We start from the raw sequence: 24,085 nt of genomic DNA, 5'->3' as shown, positions 1-24,085 counted from the left end.
CAATATTTAATACTTAAATAAGAACATAATATAACATCTAAGCTCTTGAACATTTTGTAAATCAGTACAGTAGTGTCTAGAATAAAAGCTCAAACTTGGCATGAAGAGTGCCAAGGAAACCAAGAGACTGAAGTTTTGTGTACATAACAGTGTCTTAGGCCTAGATGCTTGGCTTTTAAAACCTTAATTTATGCTGTGAAAACTAAGTTCCATGCTAACAAGAAAGCTAAGACTTCACCTTCTAAAGACAGACACAAGTCTGTGTTTTGGCTGATCCCTCCTTTACTACCTCCTGCTGCACCTCCCCACAGAAAAATCAGAGAAGACTTTTCCCTATCTTAAAAGAAAACTTATATTTGCATAGTGAGGCAAAAGTGTGATCAGATTCCAAACAGTTAAGTTCTTTTATATTCTTCAAACCACCCCTTCCTGGCTACATGTGTCCTTGAGCAGCTAAATCAGGTCTCAAAGGCCAAGTAGTCTTAAAAAGAGAAGCCTTGAGTGTTTCCTTAAGACCCAGTTTGAAGTTTTAGCTAACTTGATAGAAACATGGTTTTGTTTAAGAGTAAAAAGCAAATAGTTTACATGAATTACATTGCTAGAAAAGTCAAGACTTTTGGCAAAATATCACATCTTGTGAGAATCAAAATTTTGTCCTTTTTTTGGTGAGATTATTTGCTATCAGTGAGTGCTCTCTGAAAGCATGCATTAAAGGGCCTGCTGAAAAGACATCTATTTCTTCCTGTTTTAGCTCATTATTAAAGCTACCAGCATAAAACCTGAATACATCATATACCAGTCAAGAATAGCAGCTTGGAGACATATTAACATACCACATAAAGAACAAAGGCAGACAGTGTGTCAGATTCTACATACTAAGAACTTTTAATTCTTCAAAGCCTTTTTAACAAATTTTGTTTAGATAGTTGCCAATAAACACACTGAAGATTCATAAACAATATTGGAACTTCCCTTAGGTAATTATATTAAGACTGCACAGAACCCAGCACAACCTTCTTACTGCAAGTAGCACCATCTCTTCTTTCAAAAGGACAACTGTCTCCATAAAGACACCCATAAAACAGCATTTCTGTACTCTTAGGACCTCTCTTGGGATACAGCAAATACACTTCAATTTTAAAGACAATCCATATAAATATTAGGTGTTGAGAAAACACTGACTCACAGCTCTTACCATAAACAACACCAACCACTCTTGGGCAATTCAGAACTAAACTTCCACCCCCAAAGCAGATCAGTCACCTTTTTTACCTTAATTTTAGGGAAAGCCACAACTCGCTTCGTCCCCTCCCAAAACGTAAAGGAGGAAGAGAGGTTTAGAAGGCAGAGTAGTTTTTATAACCTACTCACACCCTCATCTTATTCTCGAGCAATAACTCTGTCAAACACCTGCAATCCTAACTAAAACCTGCCCTATCAATGGTTCTCATTGGGAAGTTACCAACATAAAACAGGAACAGCTGATAAGGGCTAAAAGCACACCAGTTGGTTACTGATACCAGATCTGCTCTCTCAGTAGTCAATAAGACAGGATAGAAGGATGCAAGAAGGGGAGTGGATATACTTACATGAATTTTGGTGTAATTTTCTTGCCTTAACTTCTAAGTCTTAGATTTAAGACTAGGATGGGAATGCTTATGTTTTATCAATTATCACTGGGTTATAGTATAAGAAGAGTGCATAAATAGCATGTCTGGTTAGTAGTGGTACAGTATTCATGTTTTCCTTCACCCCACAGATTCATAAGTTAAATTAAAACCTGAATCTATTTAGTAAATGCACAGTAGTCTAAAAATGAGGACTAGGATGTTTCATAATAAATTTCATTTGTTGTCATTAAAACCACAAATACTTGGAATTTAGCCAACTTATTTTGAATTTTGATTGTTGACTAAGCATTTGTTTCTCTCAGTACACCTAAAAATCTTCATCCCCGACATGCTCTAGTACAAGGCAGTCCAAAAAATCAGATTTGTATTTAATTTGTTGTTCCATTCACAGTTTATGCCCCAGCTTGGGATCAAAACCTCCTTGAATTCTTATCATGAAAGGGATTAATCAGTGTGCTTTTTTTATTTCTCCTATTTTTTTCACCAAGATGTCCTGCTGACTTTGAGACTTGCTTTGAGATTGCTGCATCACCCTCACAAACACATGAAACACAAACAAAATTGAAACCTTGTGATTGAAGATTTTGATTTATTTTATTTTATAAGAGTTGAATTGTATTTCACAAAAGTATCCACTTTCAGCATGTTAAAATTAGTGAGAGCATTTAAAGCATTGCTTCACCTAGTGAATGCTGTATGACAAGACCCCTAACTATGCAAGTAACAAATACTTAATGAACCACTGGAAACAGTAACAGGAACTGGAGCTCCACACAAATGAAATGTGATTACAGGAGTCATCTTTGCATCACAGTAAGACATAGAAATTGAGGTTAATGACTACTGCTTTATGTCTAGGTCAAATATGGCTCTTTGATACCTCTCTAAATTTGGAATAACCCTACTAACTTCAACAGGGTTACCTAAGGTTTTCATCAGGGTAAATGATAGGAAAGTGTTATTTCCTTATGCTGTTTAACTCACAGTATTATTTTCCTAGATATTTATAATCTTGTTCATCTGCAACTCTATGGCAGAGTATCCATGAAAGTTGTACAGGCACGTACAGGAAATGACAGTGAAAAACATTCATCTTCCCAGAAAGTTGCACTATTCCTGCTTGCTTTCTCACCCATTAGATTGTTCTCACATCCAGAGAAATCTCACACTTCATTCACTCAGCCCTCAGCTAGTGTCCAACTAAGGGGCTATTGCAGAATCATGCCTGACTGGGGACATATTATATCATCACCTGATGCAGCTGGCAACTATCTATTTCTCTCTCTGAAAATGAATTTCTAAACTCTTTCATTACAATTGAGTCAATTATTTCTGACATTCAGCTGGTGAGATGCTTCTTGCACCCCTGCTGTGGCTCTCCTGGCCTTCACCAGCCTGTGAATAAGCAGCCTCCTCTTCCTTGCTCTCCCTTCTGGCACTTCAGCTTCTCACCCAAAACAAACGTGTCCCTCCACCTGCTCTGCTCCTGCCTTGTTCCTTGGACTGAGAAGAGGTATCTCCCTACTCCTTGGATCTTCCAATTTTTTTCTTTTCCCATAGTTCCTTATTAATCACCTCCTCAAAATAATTTCACTGTGGTCCGGCCTTCATTTTTGATGGCCAGCTTGTTGCTGTGCGTTCAGAGATCATAACTGGATGTGAATATGGAGGCTGCTCTGCTTTGAAAGGGAGGTATCCTTTGAAAAATTTCATTCCTCTGTAAACTGAGCTGGAAAAGATGCCCACAGTTACTAGACTTCTCTGTATAGGACTTTAATGCATTATTCTGAAAAGTTTAAGCATATGCCAGTTCTTTGTCCCATCCCATGACCTTTGGCCATCTTACAGAGAGAGTGGAAAAAAATTTCAAACTCCTCTGATGTGGAAAAGGGAACTCTTTTTATTGTGTATAAAATTAGCAGGATGAAATTCTCAGCATGATTTTCACAACCAAAGATTTAAATAGCTTGCCAAGGGAAAATGAATGGCTGGTTCAGTATATTTTTGTACTCCCCAGGATGTTGATACTCAATATCAGCACTAAATTTATGGTTATAAGAACTAACTGGGGTGCAAAGAACAGAAATAAAGCAGTTTACTAAGTCTGATTTTCACCTTTTTATTTTTCTTCATGTGATGCCCTTTATATATATTTCAGGAAATAAGCTGTTCTTTTCTAGGAAGTCCTTTAATGTTTTTCTAAAGCAACAGTACATGATAAAATCCTACATGTTTGGTCATAAGTTAGGGATCTAATTTCTGTTATGCAGTTATGGTGTGGCTGTGCTGCTGTCATATGATTGAATCCAAAGAATATGAGTGGCTCTTCCATGTGTATCAAAGTTTGGGTTCTCCCCATGCTGTCAAGCTCTTCCTGTGCTGTATGAAAAAAGGGTAGAAAAGATGGATCCAAGCCTTGTCTGCTCACTGAACTGAATTTGTTGAAGTAATGTTCTTAGAGTTGTTTTAGTCCCTGAGAAAACAGTCTTTTTCTGAGCATAATTTGAATTTTTAAATCCTCTTCAGTGGTGGCTTTGTGAAAGCTGAGGTGGCTCTATATTACAGCTGGCTAGGGTAATGTAAATGCTATTAATTACTGTGCCTCAGCTGAAACCTAAGAATTTTTGAACAGCTTTAATGCAGTTGCAAACTATTATGTGTTCATACTCTTCATGATCTAAGCTAACCCAAAGCAGATCTGACTAAAATGATTTTCAGCAGTCATTTCCATAAATAAAATTGGCTCAAAGTTATGCTTGAAATGCAAAACTTGAGGTGATGATTGAGTTACTAGTTACATCCCCAAGCTATGTGCCTGATTTCTCTGTGAGAGATTATACCCTTGCCGCAGAATTGCATAAGTTTATACTTTCATGAGCTCTTATCCTTTCAAATTCCCAGATCAACACTTATGTTTCCTGTTGCACTGTTGCAGTTTTCTGCCAGTAGATGTCAGCTCAGAACTGGTGAAAGTTTATTCTGGTTGTTTCAAGTTATTAAAATCAGTGGTTCTGTGACTTTGGCCTTAACTGTTAAGATCAGAATGCGTGTTCAGAACATCAAGAAAGCATGATGTCACTACTCAGACACTGAACGTATGACCAGTGGGACATTTGCACACTTGGTGACATTTGCAAAGAGAGAATTCAGACTGAGTTCACTGTGATTGAAAAAATAAACCCAGACAGTCAGTTATTAAACTTTAAGGAAAAAAATTTCAAGACCAGACTCTGATTCCAAGTTAACTCTGATTCTAGATTATGCTAAGAAGCCAGGGGAAAGAAACCACCATGTTGCAGAGGGTGGTAGTAATTTGTGGCAACCTGGATGCTGCTAGAAACAAAATTACTGGAGCATTCTGAGGACTCCCTGCCCCAGTAAAATGGTTATCCCTGAGAGGGGATAATGTGAGGGAGGGATATGCTTGCTGCTGGGATATTTTTTCCCCTTTCCTTAGAAATGTAGGACTAGTTTGTATATGTATATGTATATGTATATGTATATGTATATGTATATGGTCGCAATTTGTATATGCTGCTGGAACAGCATTTAAGAGGCAAACCTTTGACCACTGGTGTTTACAGTGACATGGCATCATACATCCAAGCACCTGGTGGAACAGGAGGAGCTGTTCTTCTCTATACACTGTGCAGACAGGCACTGTAGCACTGCCTTTGCTTGCCTGATGGCAACTGCTCTGCAGGCAGACAGAAAGACTGATTGTGTGTTCCTGGGACATGGTCGTGCTTCAGGGTGTTCTGTATTCTGTGAGAAAACATGGGACAGTCAGTCTTACCTTCAGAAATTTCTGCTTCAGGGATAGAAGCATGCTATTATTGTATTCCCACAGTTTCCATACTGCTGTAGCTATTTCTCCTGAGGACTCTGGAGGTCTGCCCCAGAGATCTGAGTGCCTCAGCCCCGGAGCTGTGCTGAGTTGATCTGTGGTACAGGAAAGCTTGCTGTGCCCTGTAAGCCAGTGACTTTAGCCCACTGTCATATCCTGATGGGTGTGTTTCTGAGTCTTGCCTGCTCAAATCCATGCTTTAGAAGTGGGTTGCCTGCTCACACTTGTAGGTGAGTTGTTTATGCTGTGGAGTAGGTATTTGGTGAAATCACTGGCATTTTCTCCTTGAAATGCAGAAGGCATAGGACATGGAGGACAGACAAGGACACAGACAGGTATGTGAATGCTGCAGTTACTGTGCAATACTCTGAAGGGACCAGGGCTTTGGGATCATAGAATCATGCAATGGCTGGGGTTGGAAAGGAGCTTAAAGATCACCTGGTTCCAACCTCTGTGCCATGGGCAGAAACAACTCCTAACAGAACACAATGCTCAAAGCCCCATTCTATCTGGCCAAACCCACTGCCAGGGTTGGGACATCCACAATTTCTCTGGCCAATCTGTTCCAGTGCCTCACCACCCTCACAGTAAAGAATTTTCTCCTAACATCTAAACTATATCTCCCCTCTATTAGTTTAAATACCATCCCCTCATGTTCTGTCACATTATTTGGGATGGGCTGAAGCCATGTTGTTGTAGACATCTGGAAGAACGAACAGTTTTGTTCCTGCATTCAAGGCCAGCCCTGATACAGTACAGCTGTGTAGCCTTGGATGGAACTGGGAAGAGAGCAATGTGAGAAAGGCTGCGAGGACTATCATCAGGATCTCCCTCTTTTGGCTCAGGTCTGTGCCTTTGCCTGAGCTGTGTGGTACTTGTACCCATCCTTGCTAGTCCTGATGCCCAGCTGGCTTCCTGGCTTTACCTGGGACCTACTTGGTCACCACCAACTTCTGTGACAATCACTGGACTATCAGCTGACCCTTGTTACTGTTGGCAAACCTCCTCTTCTCACCTTGCCTGGGGACTTTGGGATGGGGACCTTGCTGATGAGGCCACTCTCACCACTGGCTTTGTGCTTACTCAGCTTGGTGGAGCTGCCAGCTCCTGCTGCTCTCTGACACTAACTTGCTGCTACCAGGTGGCTATCACGGGCTGATTTATCTTCTACAGATTACAAATCAAAATTTAAAAATACATGTATAAATTAAAACTTGGCAGTTCAGTTCCCTGTACTAGGACCATGGAGTCTGTTAAGTGATTAATGATGTGTCTCCTCAAAACTCATGAAGATAAGAATTTATAAATTATTTTCAGAGATTAGTCTTTTGAACTGATGTCTTATAGATGGCATATCTGCTCCCACTTGATCCTCTAAAAAGAGAAAATGGATACATAAATTGTAAGAAAACATTATTCCTTCTTTTTGCAGACTGCAGCCTAAGTCAATGCAGAGTTGTGGATGTCAGTATAAATTCAGAAAAGTTCAGTTGCCAGTTGCACAGTTCCAGTGTCTTTAGAAGATAACTGCCTGTTTGTTTAAAAACTTGTTCCTAGTGACCTTGCTCCTTACCATGTCTTTTGTTGTTGTTGTTGTTGTTGTTGTTTTTTTTTTTTTTTTTTTTTTTTTTTTTTTTTTTTTTTTGTTTTTTTGTTTTTTTGTTTTTTTTTTTTTGGATGAGGGAGGCTCTTCATTATTGCCATTGCTCAACAAATGGAACTTTTTTAACATCAGAGGGCCAGGGATAGTAGAACTGGCTGTAAATGTTTGATGGTGGCAAGAGGTGATTTTGTTAAACTGCATGAAGGTTGATGCTGGTGACAAAATTCCATTTGGGTACCAGTGTTCTCAGGGCCCTCAATTAGACTGAGTTAAAAAACCATGCACTGTAGACTCAGAGGTATTTCTATGTGGTGTACTTTCAGGACCCTGCTTGTTTAGGGGGATGATGTAGGCAACCAGAAAGTCCCATTGTTCCTGGGGCTGGCTCAAGATGGGTGGGGAATTAAGATATACCCTGCATATCTACTTCCAAGGGGCATAGGGAGTTTCTGAGGGGAGTCATAAGGGTTTGAACACTTTCAATAATGTTTTAATTAGATTTAACTACACAACCATTAGTTAACTTGTCACAGATTTATGGGTTTATAGGTTTAGGGAGATTTTTAGGTTTTAAATGACCAGATGTTTTACAGGCTTAATATGGCTTTAGGTTTTAGATGATTGTGGCATTTTGCAAGATTTTAAAGCTTAGTAATTCGTTCCTTGACTCTTCCTGGGTGCGGAACTCATATAGCAATGTATTTCAATAACAAGCCAAATAATTTCAATTAAAGCCAACCATTTTTAAGCCTACTAGGTACTTGTTCACATACAGAGAAATAAGTAAAATGTGATTTGAAAAGATATGTACCTTTATGTGCTCAAAACATTTAAAATAGCTATAGTGAAATTATGTGAGCCCCTAGTAATTAGAGAAATGAAGGTCAATCCCATTGGTAATGGATAGCTAAAGAACTCTGCATTCCCAGACTTGAGCAGTTCTTATAACTGCTTGTGTGAAGTGGCTTGAAGCTGGGCATACGGGTGCTGGTGCTTCAAAGCAGTGGCACTGGTGTTGAAGCTGGTAGAAAATCCACTACGAAATTGTGTGTGCAAGCTCTCGTCCCCAGACTGGTGACTGATTTCAGAAGCACGAGGTCTTGCTCCCAAGCCTCTATCCTTCTGCAAGGAAGTTGCCCTGCTATTTCTGCCTGTGCATTCTGCATCCACTTCTGTGGAAAACTCATCCAAGGCCTGCTTGACTTTTCTCCATTGCTAAACACTTGCTGCTCTGTGCATGTCAGCAGCAGCTCTTGCTATTACAGCTACATTATGTTAAGGATAGTTTAATAATGTTAGAACTTGGCCTCCCTCTATTACCAGTGCTGGTTCTAACTTCGTTTCAGGCCAGACAACTCCTGAAGAGTACAACAGTTGCTAAAATATCATAATGGAAAAAAGAACTAATATTTGAGGCCAGTGGGAATATTCCAGCTTTCTGTGCCAAGGAGCCTGTGAAGGGAGCGGTGTATCAGCAAATGGAGAGGGTTAGTAAGTGACCAGCCCAGTCCCAGGGAGTCTGCCCAGTCCAGAAATCTGATAGCCTGTCACTGCTCTTGCTCTAACAGGTAATGCTGACCAGCATTATTTATTAGGGAGGAGGAAGGATAATGCAATGCTGCACTGGGATGCACATGCTTGCTATCAGAATGGCTTCTCCTCTTCATTCTCTTAGCTATGCTGTAAATGAATGAGGAAGGATAAACAGCGTGGATTTGCAGCTCTGTTCTTGCAATATTAACAATCCTTGTGGGAAATGTTTATCACTGTATCAATGAGGTGATATGTGACTTTTCCAGGGGTTGAGGTGCTGTGATAATTACAGCTACAGTCTGTAGAAAGGGAATGAGGAACCTCACACAGGAAGAGATGAGAGAGAGGTCTTGCTGCATCCCAGCTCTTGCAGCTAGGACTGTTCCAGCTTCTGCATGTGGCCATTGCCTGAAGCTGAACAATTCTTATAAGGGCTTTGAACTTCGAAGGTGGCAAAGGGGAACACAGTGCTCAGGTTGAGAATGCAACCTGAGTGCTTCTGGCTCAGCTTCGAGGGCTGAAATGCCTTTGGCTGGAATGGGCAGGGGACTGCATGGAGAGATGTTTCTGGGCTTGAGAGATGCCTAGATTCAGGACTCTGGTACTCACTGAGAACAAATAATGAGATGGAAGAAAAGGGGATTTTGGCACAACCTTTCTTTTTACTGATGCAAAACGGAAAGATTTTTCAACAAAATAATAATATTTAAATAATTATTTGGAGGATTTACGCCTCCAGGATGAAACTCTACTGTGCATATTTGGTTTTCTTCATGGGAGGGCCAAAGTATGCTAAAGTAATCTTTAAAAAAAAAAAAAGTTGAGGCTTTTTGGGGGGAGAAAAAGCTGAGGGCAAGTTGTAGATGGGAAAACTGGTTTTTTTGAGATAAATGGCTGGCTGGAGTCTGTTTTAGCTTAAACAAGGATAATCCAACTTGTGTAAGACTGACAGCAGAGCCTGTTTATCTAACTTTTGTTTATTATTATCTAGCTTTCTGAATTTCTAACCCTCTGTTTCAACATATTTAAAATTCCCATTTCATTTTCGCAAGATGCTGTATTTTGCATGATGCATTTGGTTGTATTGCTTGTGCAGGGGTTACAGAAAAGGCATTATATGTACATTAGTGCTGTACCTTTATATTTATCTACATGCCAAGATTAATCTGAGATGCGGTAATGTTTTGCCCAGAGCAATTGTACCAAGGAACCTTAACCCTGATCTTAAGAGACTTACTCTCTGTTTCTGTGACAGTTTGTTTATTCTTCACTTCAGGGCCTCTTCTGAGCTAAAACAGCCATTAGGAGCAAATTGTTCTGGACAGCTTTTCTGCCTCCAAGTAACAAAAACTGTGCAACTTATTTTCATTTCTTCCTATACTTTTTCCAGGTGATTCTTAAAAACATAAATCCACTGTGGTATCCGTCCAGCACTGGAATGTTCTAAATGCAGAGATATTACTCGACTCATTACCAGTGTGACCTTTCAGCATTCCCTATTCAGCAGGGAGCAAATCCCACTGTACTTTGTGTACATATTGTTGTGAATACAATGTGTACAATGTCCATATTGGAGGAAAAAATGCATCCAGGTACTTTGTCTATTTTCAGCTGTTTCTGTAGTTTCTTGTGCTGTGTGAGTGCCAGATTAAATTACAGCTGTATTGTAAAAGAATGTTATGTGTTAAGAGTTTATTCCCAAAATAGATCTAAACCCCTGTAATTCTGTGGAAGGTGTAAGTGATCTGTATTCATTCGAGTATTTGATGAACCCAATCAATCATTTTAATAATTAAAATTATTAATCTCAAAAATGAATGAAAATATATTCCTATATTAAGCAGAAGATGTTTTTTACTTCATCATAAACAAATATATTATCTGTGAAAGGGTAGAAGAAAAGAAATGAAAAGGATTGTTTGCCTGTAGTACAGTGGAGATATCAAGGGAAAACTGGAGCTTTTGTTAAAGTTAATAAGAGCTGGATCAAACCTAGGATTTCTTACAGCTCTCATGAGGAACCATAGCTCTTGACTTCACTAGTCAAGAATTAAAAATGAATAATTATGAACTACATTTTTCTCTTTACTAAAGAAGAAATAACTCCCAGGTAGATTTAACATGGTAAAACTTGCTTTATGAAACCTTTTTTAATTAACCAGATACCTTACATTACTTCAGGTCCTGCTGCTCTGTTTCTTCTTATAGGAGGACTACTGAAATGGAAAGAAAGCTCAGTTTAGTAATATAAAACTTACCTTAGAATTATATCTAAAATGAAAAGTTAATCAGAAATAAAGGCAGAATTTTCTATCAAGTTAAAATCTTAGGCTGGCAGTGCAAATAGATTTATAGTAGAATAATAAATTAATTACTGCCCTTTGAAAACTTATTTTGTCGAATTGCAGTTGCAACATAATTGTTGGAAAGGAGGTAGAATTTTTTTGTTTGTTTGCATTTTTACAGAGATTTTTCTATGGCTGCCACAGAACAGACAGCAGTTACTTTTGTAGTATGGCAGATACTTTTCCCTTCTGTTTGCATAATTTTAACATAACCGAGACATTTCACTGCTTAGAGTGAAAAAAAAAAAAATACATGTACAGATCCATATGTATAATGGTTATGTGATTATGGATTTTTTTAATAGAAGTATTTTTATTGCTAACAGTAACTGAGGTTTTATCTTGTCCCCTCTTTCACTTTATTAGAAATTATGATCTAGGAAAATATGAACAAGTGAAAAATCTGATTTACTGTTTCATATTGCATCTCATTAATTTTAAACCTGCATAATTGTAAACTACAGTAACACTTTTGAACAACTTTATTTATAGTAGTTGAATAGCTAGATTGAGGAGCTGAAGTGGAGTCTTACAGGATATTTAAAATAGTCTATGAATACTTTGTACTTTATGCATTAAGGGTAAATTTTGAGAAGTGTAAAGTGTTGATGGATGTGATGAACAGAGGTGGGATTGAGCTTCATTACAGCTGCAGCAGTTTGTAAATATGAGGCTTGTGACATCTTATTCTTGCAGAATAAGCCCCTGCTCGTTGCTTATGTTACCAAAAAAATGAAACACTGAGAGAAATCTCAGACTAGTTCCTCTGTGCAAATTCTGCTTGTGTTCAAGTATTATTGTCCTGTAGTGAGGATCCGAGGATGAAAGTACAATTTGCCACCTGAAGCAATCTTGTCTTGTCTGTATGATTTTACTCAGAACATGTAAATTTCTCAGGTGGTGCTCAGTTAGCTGAAGCTTTCTGCAGAATTATGTAGGAACATAAATAATTCTGATAGTTCATGAAGTATGAACAAAGGCCTATTCAATACTTTCATTTTTTGAGGCTCTTAGAAAACCTAAATTGAATTGTCGCTGCAGTTCTTTCGAATACATATTCTGTAAAATTTTTAATGTGCCATTTACTTTTTCATTAATTTGAAATAGCCTTCAATTCTTTCAGTGTTTCTTCCTGATGAAAAATTTTGGCAAACACCAGTCATCATTTGTAGAAGGTTTCCAATAAGGGTTACTGGACATATCCTGAAATTACTAACCTCAGTGCTGGAATAATTTCACTTTTCTGCATTGCTACTTCTTGTTAATACAAAGAGAAACTGTCTTCTGTTATTGCTGGGCAATTTTTTTTGCCTCTAAGTAAAATTATAGAGATGTTATTTGTCTTTTTGACATCTATGAATACAGAAAGCCCAGTGCTGCTGCTTGCAAGGCATCCTCAATTCCCCATGTGCACTCACGCAAGGGGCTTTCCCTGCATCTCATCATTGTGCACTGTGAATGTAACAGGAACATAAAAGACAGAGTATCTGTCACAGATTTCCCTCGGACTTCTGCTGCTGCAATGTTTTTCTCACCTCAAATTACAGCAGGCTACATCACGATTAATTTGGTCAAAAGAAATGATAAAAAAGCAGAAAAGCTTTCAAAGTTAGAGAGGTGAAAAACTTCAAATAAGATAATTATATACCTTAGATAAATAAGATGTGCCACAACTGGTTTTAAAAAGTAATAGCAAAGGTTGCTATGTTAGAGAAGAAATGGCTGTTCACTTTATCTTACAAAACACAGTGAATAAGATAGTCACGAAACTGAAATGCTTTGCCTGCAAAATTGAAAGGAATTTTTTTCACGAAATGCATATTGTCCCTGGGGAAATCATTATTTCAACATATCTAGAGTTTATTGGGATTTAGAAAAAGAGCTGGCCATAAATAAAACCCAACAAAACAAAACTAAAACCAAAACTAATCTTGGATTTGACACACTGTTAAATAAAGAATGAAGTATTTTAGAGGAGAGATAAACAGTTACACTACTGACTTATGGGGTCTAGAAGAATCTTTACCTGAGGCAGGTGTGACCTAAGTACCTCTTGCACAACACCTTGAAGGTTTATGAGGCAGCTGTGGCCAAGGGCAAAGCTCTGCACCAGTTGAACCACGGGCATGATCCAGCACAACAATGCACACCGAGTAATGTAATGTAATGTAATGTAATGTAATGTAATGTAATGTAATGTAATGTAATTCCCCATGATGTAGAATGAGGTCCTTGCAGTGCCCTGACACCTGTTAGCTTTAGGGGGAATCTGAGTGTGTTTCCTAGGCTGTAAGGTGTAAGAAAAGTCCTGCTCAACCTCCTACATTGCACTAGCCCGTAGAAGCACCAAGGATTAAAAGATGCTACTTCAGTGTTGGGGCCATCAATGTAGCTTGAGTTGGTTAGGTACCACCAGTGCTGCTGGTGAGGAGCTGGAGTTCCCACTGCTCCTGCCAGGAATCCTGTGTCCCTCTGTAAGGGCAGGACACTGCCAGGCACCCCTCTGCCTGCTTAGGGCTGGGGTAAGGAAGTATTGGGCCATCTTCTACTAACTTCCAACACAGAGGTCTAGGAGACCTCAGGTATGCTTTTCTTTCTTGATTTGCTCCCCTGTCAGCATACCTGGATGCCAGACATAGCTGATGCTTTCACACACACTTTGGTGTCTTTTTGCTGGAAAAAATGCTGATTGGCATCCTAATGAAAATCTAATTGATGCATCAAATTGTCTCTGATCCTGAAGTACATGTGATGACAGACACTGTAAACAATTTATTTTCATGTGTAAAGGAAATGCGTCAGCTCCAGTGTGCCCCTGGTTTACATGAAAGACACACTGTTAAGAGTTTTATCTGATAATTAAGAACTAGCATGAAAATCAACTGTTATTTTAATTTATACAAATAATTTCTATGAAGCAGCTACTTTGAATGAGACTATCTGAAATTGAAACCTTGGAAGCTCTTTCCAATAAATGAGGTACTCAGCATTCTAACACTTACTGCTGAAATATGATTAATTATATGTTACACTTTACTGTGAAAACTGGATGCACTTAAACATAAACCCTCCTCAACATATATGAGCTACCCAACCTAGATGCTTTTTCATTCTCTTTTTAGCAGCAAATTTCATGACTTCCAAGTGAAAACTCTCATTTTTTCTCCTCTCTCTTTTATGTCTGAATTCAAATCTCTCTCCTATAATGCTGGCAGTGGTTTTACTTGCTTTATCACTGGCATTTCCAATAGTTTTGTGGTGATTTGGAATCTAAATGCTAAAGACATCCCATCTCTAAAGTAATGGCAAAATTATAAGAAAACCTGAGCATGTTACTACTAAATTAGGCCTCTTTTACCCTCTATGCATTTCCCTGTCCCAAGGGCTGAAGTTGGCTGAGCCACAACTAGTTCAGTCGAGAAGCTTATTTACAGTCTTATGCAAGGGGCTTTCATTCTGCATATGTTACAAATAATAGCTTTGGACAAATAGGAAGATCCTAGAACATTATTCTGCCATCTGTAAGTGATTATTGGAAGTTACATTCCTGGTTGAAGGATCACTCCAACTCTCCCTCCTCCTTTTCTCCCAGATCTCTGCTGGAAAAAAAAAGCCCTTCTCTGTATGTTTGAAGAAACTTGTTCTGAAAGTCTTATAGTAGGTATGTTGATAATCCTTATGGTAGAAGTCTCACTTCTATGTACCAACATGGCTTAGCTACATGACAATTACTGTGATAACAAAAAACCCCCCCCCCCAAAAAAAAAAAAAAAAAAAAAACAAACCAAAAAACAAAAAAAAAAAAAAAAACAAAAAAAAACAAACCCAAAAAAACCCCCCAACTTTTGGTAGAGCATATTGTCTGGTGAATCTATGCCTAAATGCTAGAAGTCATGGGGTCTTTAATCTGCAGTGGCCTGATTCAAGCACTCGTGTCAATGTGTGAATTTTCCCAATAAGCAGAGCTATCAGAACCTTAGCTGAGTTATGCAGTATCCTCCAAGGAAGAAAAGGCAGCACCCTACAACATAGTATGTATTTTTTTTATTTTTTTATTCTGGCCTGAGTCTCATCTTTCTTTGAGTGTTGGTCTTTAGCTAGTGTTTGTTTGCTAGTACCACTAGGAGATTTGAATTCATGCAAACTGAAATAGTGAGGGGTTCCAACTTGCATCTCTCTAGGCAGATGATCTCATCATAGTTCTTGGCAGCAAAACTTACACATTCAAGCAATTTCATTAACTCTGAGGGGAAAAACTTATTAATGGATTGGTACATATATCAGTAATGGCAGAACTGGGGCTTCATGAAGATATGCATTATACATAAAGTTCCCTAAGAACTTCACTGGCACAGATGGGTAAGATGATACCCTATATCTGAGCACCACAATAATCCATGTGCTGTTCTGGCATGAAGAACAAACATAAGGTAACACTAAAAGTAGTAAAGTAAAACCACTTTGTAAAAGTTGGGGATTTTTTTTTTTTTAACAAGAAAAAGATAGAGTGCTGTAATTAGATATTATAATGGAATTTTTTTGTAAAATTTCTCAAATCAGCTGTCAAGCTAATGTAAGCTCTTTTTTTAGATACACAAATAAGATTAAATTCATGTTCACTTTTTAAAAGTAAATTGACAAGAGAAACATTCAAGTTTACTCTGACCAGATTTAGTGTATGCAGAAAACATGTAGTAGATAAGTGTGAAAGACTTGCAGACAATTTGTATGGGCAATTGCTTCTCTTTTTGTATATGCTAACTTTAAAATCAAAGGATAGCACATTTCTACAGTATATAGTTGATCAAAATATTGTAAATAGTTGTAGACAATTTTGAAATAATAATAATTTTCAGAATAATGCTTATTCTTTTGAACACATTACAAGGACTGTGAGAAAGCAGAAAAAGCAGCATATTAAAAAAAAAAGATTGCTCACATTAACATAGCTAATTTAACAGTGGGCTTGTATAACACTTTTCTTTCTGGTGTGTGATATGTCCCATGTGCAGTATCTGTATTTGTTGGCAGATGGAAAATGGGAGCAGAGGGAAGTGTTCCTCATTTAAACAGATCTGCTTTCCTTTTTTTTAAATAATAACCAAGAAATAAGCTATCCTTTTAGTGTGCTTTGCTGCTTAAAATGGCCCTGAGTGTATTAATAGTATAGCACAGGATTCAAATATTATCATTTGTGGTGGGTGTGGGAGTGAAGGCCTCGTAGTTGGGTTTGGGAATACATACCATGGGAAATCTCTTGTGAAATAACTGTTACTTCACTCAGTGTGGTCCATTCCAAATGCTAACCATTTACTTGTCAGATATTTTTCATGAGCCTTGCAGATAAGATAGCTCTGTGGGGATTGATTTAGCTGTGTTCAGAAAACTAAGCTCTCACCAGAGATGGGGAAACCACCCCACCTTCCTTTCAATTTGGTATAGAATATTAACGAGGGGAGTGTTAGTCTCTGGAGCTTCATCCCACCCTTCAACACATCAGATTCGTATTAGCAATATTTATTATCTAGAAGGGTGACTCACTGTCAGCTGTTTTCATTTTTGCTTATAGTACCCTGGAGCAAAATGTATATGTAAGCAACAATTTACATTTTTGTTTCTGTATTTTATTGCAGTGGAGCTGGTCACAATACCATAGTAATAGTTGCTTTGCAGTTTCACTTTTGACAGCATTTGATTCTCTGCCATAGAGGATGTGGTTAAGAGACTTGCTTGTGGTAAGAGCTGGTAAACCTGCAATTCTGAATAATTAAGTGTTATTATTTTGTTGAAAGAATTTAAAAGGAAACATTTGTCTTTATTTAAATAAAGACAAATATTTACAAAATAAGTAAATAGAAATATTTAGTTCATTATTTTGCTTCAGGACTTGCTTCATACATAATGTGTATGTATATTACATTCAACAGCATGTGCAATGTGTAAAGAATTTTACAACTTCTACAGCTGTTCACCACATGTGGGGCTGCATGGGGAAAACAAATATGAGCTATAAATGGTCCCCAGATTATGCCCCTCTGAGAGATGTATATGATTACAGTAAAAATGTACATTTTGCATTGTTAATAAAATTCTAATAGTTACCAAGGTCTAAGTTTTGAGTAGTATAACTAGCCTGCATTTCAAAAACTGCACATAGAACAAGAAAATGCAACTAAAGTCCTGAATAGGTTAGTTTGGATTATTTTTTTACCACAGAAATTCAACAAATGCACAAAGTCAACATGGGCTACTTAGGATAGGATTTACTCTCAAACATTACCTGCATGTCTTGTAATTAGAAAAGAGAGCAGCCCAGTCAGATGTTTTATCTTTCTTTTGCTAACTTGACCTAATAGATGCATACTGCTGGATGAATGGTTTCATTTGTTGCCATTGCACTTTTTAACATAAAAGCTAAAATAAATACATTGTATCTGAAAAATCACTTTTCGTTTTGGTAAAAAAAATGTTTTCTAAACTTATGATAAATAAGACTGTTTTATCATTAATGTTTTTGGGATTTATTACGCAGCTGTTAAGAAATTACCTCTGTAAAATCCCTTCTGCACTTAAGAGAATTTGGTTCCTTTTGCATTTCTAATATTGAACCTCTTGAACCAAGGAATTCAGTGGTTTTCTCTTCAAGGATCTGAACTACATCCCATACAATGAAATAGAATTGTGGTTGAATATTTTTACCTTGAAGAAGTAAAACCATTTATGAAACGAAAATCAGCACAAGACAGTATCTCCTCTGGTGTATTTACCTCACACATACAAGTATGGATATGTAAGGTTCCAATTCTAATGGAAGTCACTCGTGTTTTGTTTGAGAGAAGACAGAGGACTGGGGAGAAGGATTCTACAATCCCTTCATGGACAGTCAGTGAAGCTCTCCCTAGCAAAGGGTGAGTACAAATCCTAGACACAACAAGGAGTCAAAATAGGAATGAAGAAGGACAGAGCAGTACATGAAAGCTATTTCTCTGCATTGGCATGGGTTTTGACACTTAGAAGCAAAGACCTGAAAATGTTTTGTGAAGTTGCATTTTCTTTCAATGTGAACACCTTAGAATAGTATCAGATGCATGTATTTGGCAGGTAGCAAGTGCTAGTGCTGCCAGTGCTCTGCAGTATCTTACCTGTCAGTTTCTCTTGCCCATGTGTGCCCCTGAAGAGAAATCAGAGTAAAATTGTGTCCTTTGAGGTATTTGGGATATCTTCCTTCAGCATTTTAGTTTGGAGCAGGAGTAGGCTTTGGAAATTAAACTCCTGGTGATTCCCATGTGTGGGGCTTTGGTTTTCAAGGCGGTTTACAGAGTCAGAGTACACACATGGGATTACCTCCTGAGTAAAATTAAACTGGGATGCAGGACCTAACCTGCTCCAGTAATTAATGGACATGCAGTCCCCACTGGAACTGGTTGGAAATATCTTCCCATAAGCTGTGTCTAGTGTAGACTCTCAACACATGTGATTTTGCTCTGTAGACCCCTTCCTATTGTACCTGGCTATTTGTTAATGGAGAGATACCCACAGCCTTATCATTAACAAGTCTTGCTTTAAAAAAAAAAAAAAAAAGATTATGGGAATCTGCTCTTGTATCACCTATTCCGTCTGGAATTAATTACTGTTCATTAACAAAGTGGTTGGTCTATTTCATGGAAGAAACAGCATGAGACAGATGGAGGCCAGCCAGTGTTATTTAGCATGAGGCCTTTCTCATCCTCATAGTGACAGTTTTGTGAATTGCATATTAGGAACAGTTTTCAATGTAGTTAACTATTCTGCTTCTGTTGCCTCTTGATATCTAAATATTTTGACACCTAAATATCTAGATATCTAAGTAATCTGTAAAAATGTGTTCTTTATCTGTGAGAAAACAAAAATCTCTCTGGTTTGTCGACTTTTCTATCTTTCTCTGTGTACTTGTATAGATCAGTATATTTTCTAGAGTAGGCAAAGTTTTCCTTACATGTTCTAAAAAGAGTATGTTGTGTAGAAATGGTTTGTAGATTTTTCCATATTTTCTTCCCCACCTCCCAGACAATTGAATTAAACAAATGAAGTAACAAAAAGAAAATGCAAGTGTATAATGTTTCTTTCTTGCAATTTTTGGTCTCTTACACCTATAGCAGTTGAAAAATCTTAGGTACTTCTTGGCTAGTTCATAAAAACCTGAGGTTTTCATTAAAAATTTTGAAACTTCCTGCAGATCTATATTGCTATGGCAGCCACCTACCATGCCAGCCTGTAAAGACCTAAAACCAAACCAAAACAAACCAAACAAACAAACAAACAAAACAACAAAAAAAAAACCCCAACCAAACCAAAACAAAAAAAAGTGCAATTGAAACTCCCAGTCCTTAAGAGAAAATTAATCCTTCAGGCAACAGCAAAATCTGAAAGGCCTGAATAGTAAATTTACTGGATGCACATATTTACAATCTCTGCTAAAGGCATAACTTGCCTTTGATTGTTTGTTTTTTGTCCATGGTTTTCAACAGCACTGAGTGTGCAGTTTTGTGGCCTGTCTGCTAAACACAGATGCACAGGTTACAGGTGGCAAGTGGAAGCAACCTGGTTTGTGCAAAAGTTCTTGGCCTTGTGATACAGCAGGGCCTGGACTGTCCCTGCTTTTAAGCAACTTCCACCTGATAACACTGGGGGCACTGGCTCTGACGTACTTAGTTTGCTGATGTCCTTCAGCTCATTATCACCTTCATATTTGACATTGCCAGTTCTGTGGAAGTAATAATCCAGAAATACGTAAAATTCTTTTTAAGTTGTGCAAGGGAGGGAATGGTGGTGGCTTACAAAAAACAGCTGTGAAAATTACTAGGGCTTGTGTTTGGGCCCATAGAGAGAATTATTAATGAAAATACAGCTGAATATACTCTGGACTGCTTGTGATCTGGTATTTCACATTTTTTGTCTTCAGATATGTGCTGTGGTTAGGGGTGTTGATCAGCTGCTTTTGAGTTGTGTTGATTTTTATGTTGAAAAATTGTCTTTCTCCACAAGCCCCATTGTCATTACTGCAGTCAAGGAACCCAAGGAGTAGAAAGACCAATCTTTTGCCTCAAGGTTTGGTAAAGGAGCAGATGGAAGGTTGGGTTGTTTTTTCCTTCTCTGTCTCATTACTCAAGATCTCTCCTGGTCTTCTGTACATATTTGAAGAGAAAAGAAACTTGCATTTGGCTTTTTTAATGTGTAAATGGCAACAAAGACTGGATTTTGATAGCAATTCACACGCATCTGTACTAAATAATTGATACTTCATGAATCAATGTATGATATGAAAGCCTTCCAGCAGCAAATTATGTGTCAGAGTAAAGTGTAAACCCTTCATATATTCTATGTATGCACTTGCCTTACATCCCCATCCAGACTCAATGAAGGACTATTAAGACTGATAGGTCACATTCCCTGGCATGTGTTATTTTAATTCCAAGGACGATGAAATGACCCATGGGAAAAACAAACAAATATCCAATATAAGGCATTTGTCAGTAGCAGTCTAAAGCAAAATGAGGAATGTCATGTACTGCAGATCACTTGGAGGGATAAAAATCAAATCCAATACTTGCAAGAATACTCTAATTCTCATATACACAAAGACAAAAGAATATGTTCTCTGAAAGAGTTAATGCTGCACTGTATATGTGAAGGAAAAACTTCTATGTTGATCTACAATTCCAGCTGGATCTAAACTGTGAGCCCCATAGGAAAGTATAAAAAATTAAGCTGTTCTATAAATTTGTTTTGCTTTAATATTGGTAATTTCCATTGCAAAAAAAAAAAAAAAAAAAAGGTTTTCCAGGAGCAGTGCTAAACTCGAGCACAGAGCAGCAGTGCAAAGTTCCTTCCTCAAACTTCTGGAGTTTAAACAAGAAATAATTTGAAGTATGAGCAATGCATTACTTGGTAATTACCAAATCCCAAAATTTTGCCACAGGTCGGTATATAAGTTCATATAGCTAATATGTTTAAGTAGGTGACTTTTTCTTGCACGGAGCATGTTTGGAAACACTGTACACTGAAGAGAAGCTCACTTTATGGCTTTGCTTTAAAATGTGATTACCTATAATGGACGTCAAAAATATCACACTGTATGACCTTATAAACATCTCATGACTTTGCCTCCTCTGACCACTTTGCAGACTGATAATAAAACAGTAGATTTATTTAATAAAATAAGGACTTGCAGTTTCTGGGGGTTTGGTTTGATGGAGTTTTTTATGGGGTTTTCGGGTTCAATTGTTTACTTGACATGAAATTTCATTGGTATGTATAGTCAGATTGTGAACATCTAGCCAGCCTATTCTCTGTGTGACAGAAGTATAGCTAAATCAGTCTTATTTCAGGCATTTTTACTGTGCTGGATAAAGTTTACTTTATGAAAGATAATGATTATCTAGCAGCTTGATTTTTGGCTCTGCTTCATCTGTGAGGCAGACTGTAGTTCAATCTCCTTCTATTTCTTTATCATGACCCATTTTATCATGTCCTTGCAATTAAATCAGATTGGGAAGGCAAGAAAAAGAGAAAAACAGATCAACTATAGATCAAAAGGGCTAGAAGAAAATGTCCAAGACAAATAAAACAGTTTGTCAAACTTCAATGCACAATTACACTTTCTCACATCTCTTTCAGTCACTTACCTTTGCTAATTGAAGTTGTTAGCTCTCTATGGAGCAGCTTTGTTTTGATGTTTTTCAGCAAAACATTTGTCACCCTGTGGAATTATGTAGATAAAAAATAATAAGTAATTAGGAAATTGTAGACATGAAGAAATTTAAACCTGTGAATCTTTGCTACAAAAAAATTCACCCATAATTTGGTTTTGAAACCACAAGCATGCAACAGGAACTTCGAAACAGAATACAGCAGTTTGGAACCCAATCCTGCAAACCACACATGTAGTTTTAGCCATACGTGTAGTTCCATATTTTAGGTATTACGGGGTGACTATCAGTTCTTTAATATGTTGAATCTGAAAGTATATCATATTAAATAATTTTTATGTGACTGAGTTCTAGGTGTGTTACGATTGAACATAAAGAGCATTGTCTGGAACTGAACAGTTTAAAGTAATCTACTGACTTTTGCCTATTTGATTAGATTTTGGATTGAGCTCTAAACAGACAACATGCAATATGGGGAATGGGATCCAGCCAGAAGAAAGTGATTGAACAATGAAGGTATGCTAGTTTCACATTTTTTGTGTTTGATCTTTTGTTGATTTTTTTTCCTTCTCTCCTATAATCTCTTTCTTTTCTCCCTCTTCTGGTCTGTTGTGTTTGCATTTGGTAAGTTGAGGGCCTATAAACATCTTATCAGAAAAATGTTGGAAGGAGGGTAAGGGCCATATCAGAGTCAAGAAGAGTGCTGGGTATACAGGAGCCTGTGTAAGGAAGGCAGGGGAGAACAGGAGGCACAAAGGAGATGGTTAATCACGCTGGAAGGTTTTGGTCTTTTTCCTTCCTTTTAAAAATCTTAAATCTATAAGGGTGTGTTATTTGAATTGGATATGTAGCCTCAGGTTTGAGTTTAAAACCCATGGTATCTTCCATATCACTATATATGACTTGTCCATGTTTGGAATTATTCCAGATTTGCTGCTGCACTTGAAATTCATTCCCTGCCTTAATCCAAAACAACTTTCAAGTGTAGACAAGCCTAACAGTTCAACACCAACATTTACTTACCTTTAGCAAAAGCTTTAGGTGTTCAAGGAATGCAAGATCATTTAGTAAGAAATGTAGAATTTTACCTCATTAGTTTGTATTAATGAGTTATTTCCTAAGAAGCTTTTAATGGCCTAATTATATTAACTGAACCTTCATATTAAAGGTTGTTGGGTAGAATCATATGACTAAAACAATGGAGTTACTGCAGCATAACACCACATGTCTAGTCAGCAACCTATGGTTAATGCTTCTAGTCCTTTCTCTTCCTTGCTTTCAGTAGCATAATAAATCAGCTTAAAAAAAGCTAATTTTAAATAGCAACATTTTACCTCAGAGAGGGACAGAATGGATGTGCTGGGCAATGACTGTACTCATCTGAATATACTCATCCCTGTGTTGATCCCAGTTCCAAACTTATCTTATGTACAAGATATCCCTTCAGGATGCCTATTCATCCATTTGGCTTTTGAAATTCAGTGATTTAGCATGCTTACTCTTTTCTGGACTTTCAAAACTACCAGTGGTTCTTTAGTGGTTCTTAGAGGCTGCTGGTCTGTTTTCTGGATCCACTGTTACAGAACCTGTATTGGCTTAATGTAGAACATGATCCATAAATGTAAAGGCAAACAGGAACAGTTCTTAGGACAGTGGTCCTTCCTAGCTTTCTTTTTCTTTTCTAATGCTTTATTGGTTGGGACAATATTTTAGCCTTGAAAAGATTCTAGACACTGTATGAAGTAAGAGAGTTTTGTGAGAATCATCCTTACTAATGTGCGAAAATAATTTCTGGAATCTTAAAATACTTTATGACAAGAAAACATTTTCATACCAAGTTGTTTGTTTATAGAAGTCTGTGTTTTCAATTAGAATCTCCAAGTCAATCTGGGAATAAACATTCTCTAGAGCTGTTGTACCCTTTGTTGATGCACGTGGGTGATGCAAGTTTAAATAGCACTATAAATAGGTAAATGATCATCAGATATCTACATCTTGCAGCAACTATTTAAAGTGCCCTTGGGCTCGTGGCAGGGTTCATCATATGATCTGTAAATTAGCAGACAGTGTATTCAGTACCCCATCAATGACAGCACACAGTCCCCAACTCCATGTTTAGTCCCAAGGCCACAGTCTAATGTCACTACAGAAGGCAGAGAAGATTCTGTGTTTCTTAAAACTGTGGAAATTACCCAGGCAATGATGGGTTTAGCAAAGTTTTAAGAACAAGTGAATCCTAATTCTCCTTTCCAACCCAAACTATTCTGTGATTCAATGAATATAGAATGGTATCCAAATGAATAACCTGTCCCTGGAAAGGATTAGTTAGTTCAGGTTGGATGCCATTTTAACAGATTGATGCTGCTCCTGTGTGGGTGACCTGAACTCAGCCGACTCCTCAGTCCAGGTTAGGGCTTTATCGCCATAACATGAAATTA

The sequence above is a fragment of the Zosterops lateralis genome (assembly GCF_965231275.1).
Source record: "Zosterops lateralis genome assembly, chromosome: 9".
In the NCBI taxonomy this organism is placed as follows: Eukaryota; Metazoa; Chordata; class Aves; order Passeriformes; family Zosteropidae; genus Zosterops; species Zosterops lateralis.
Note: the sequence above shows the minus strand (reverse complement) of the source record.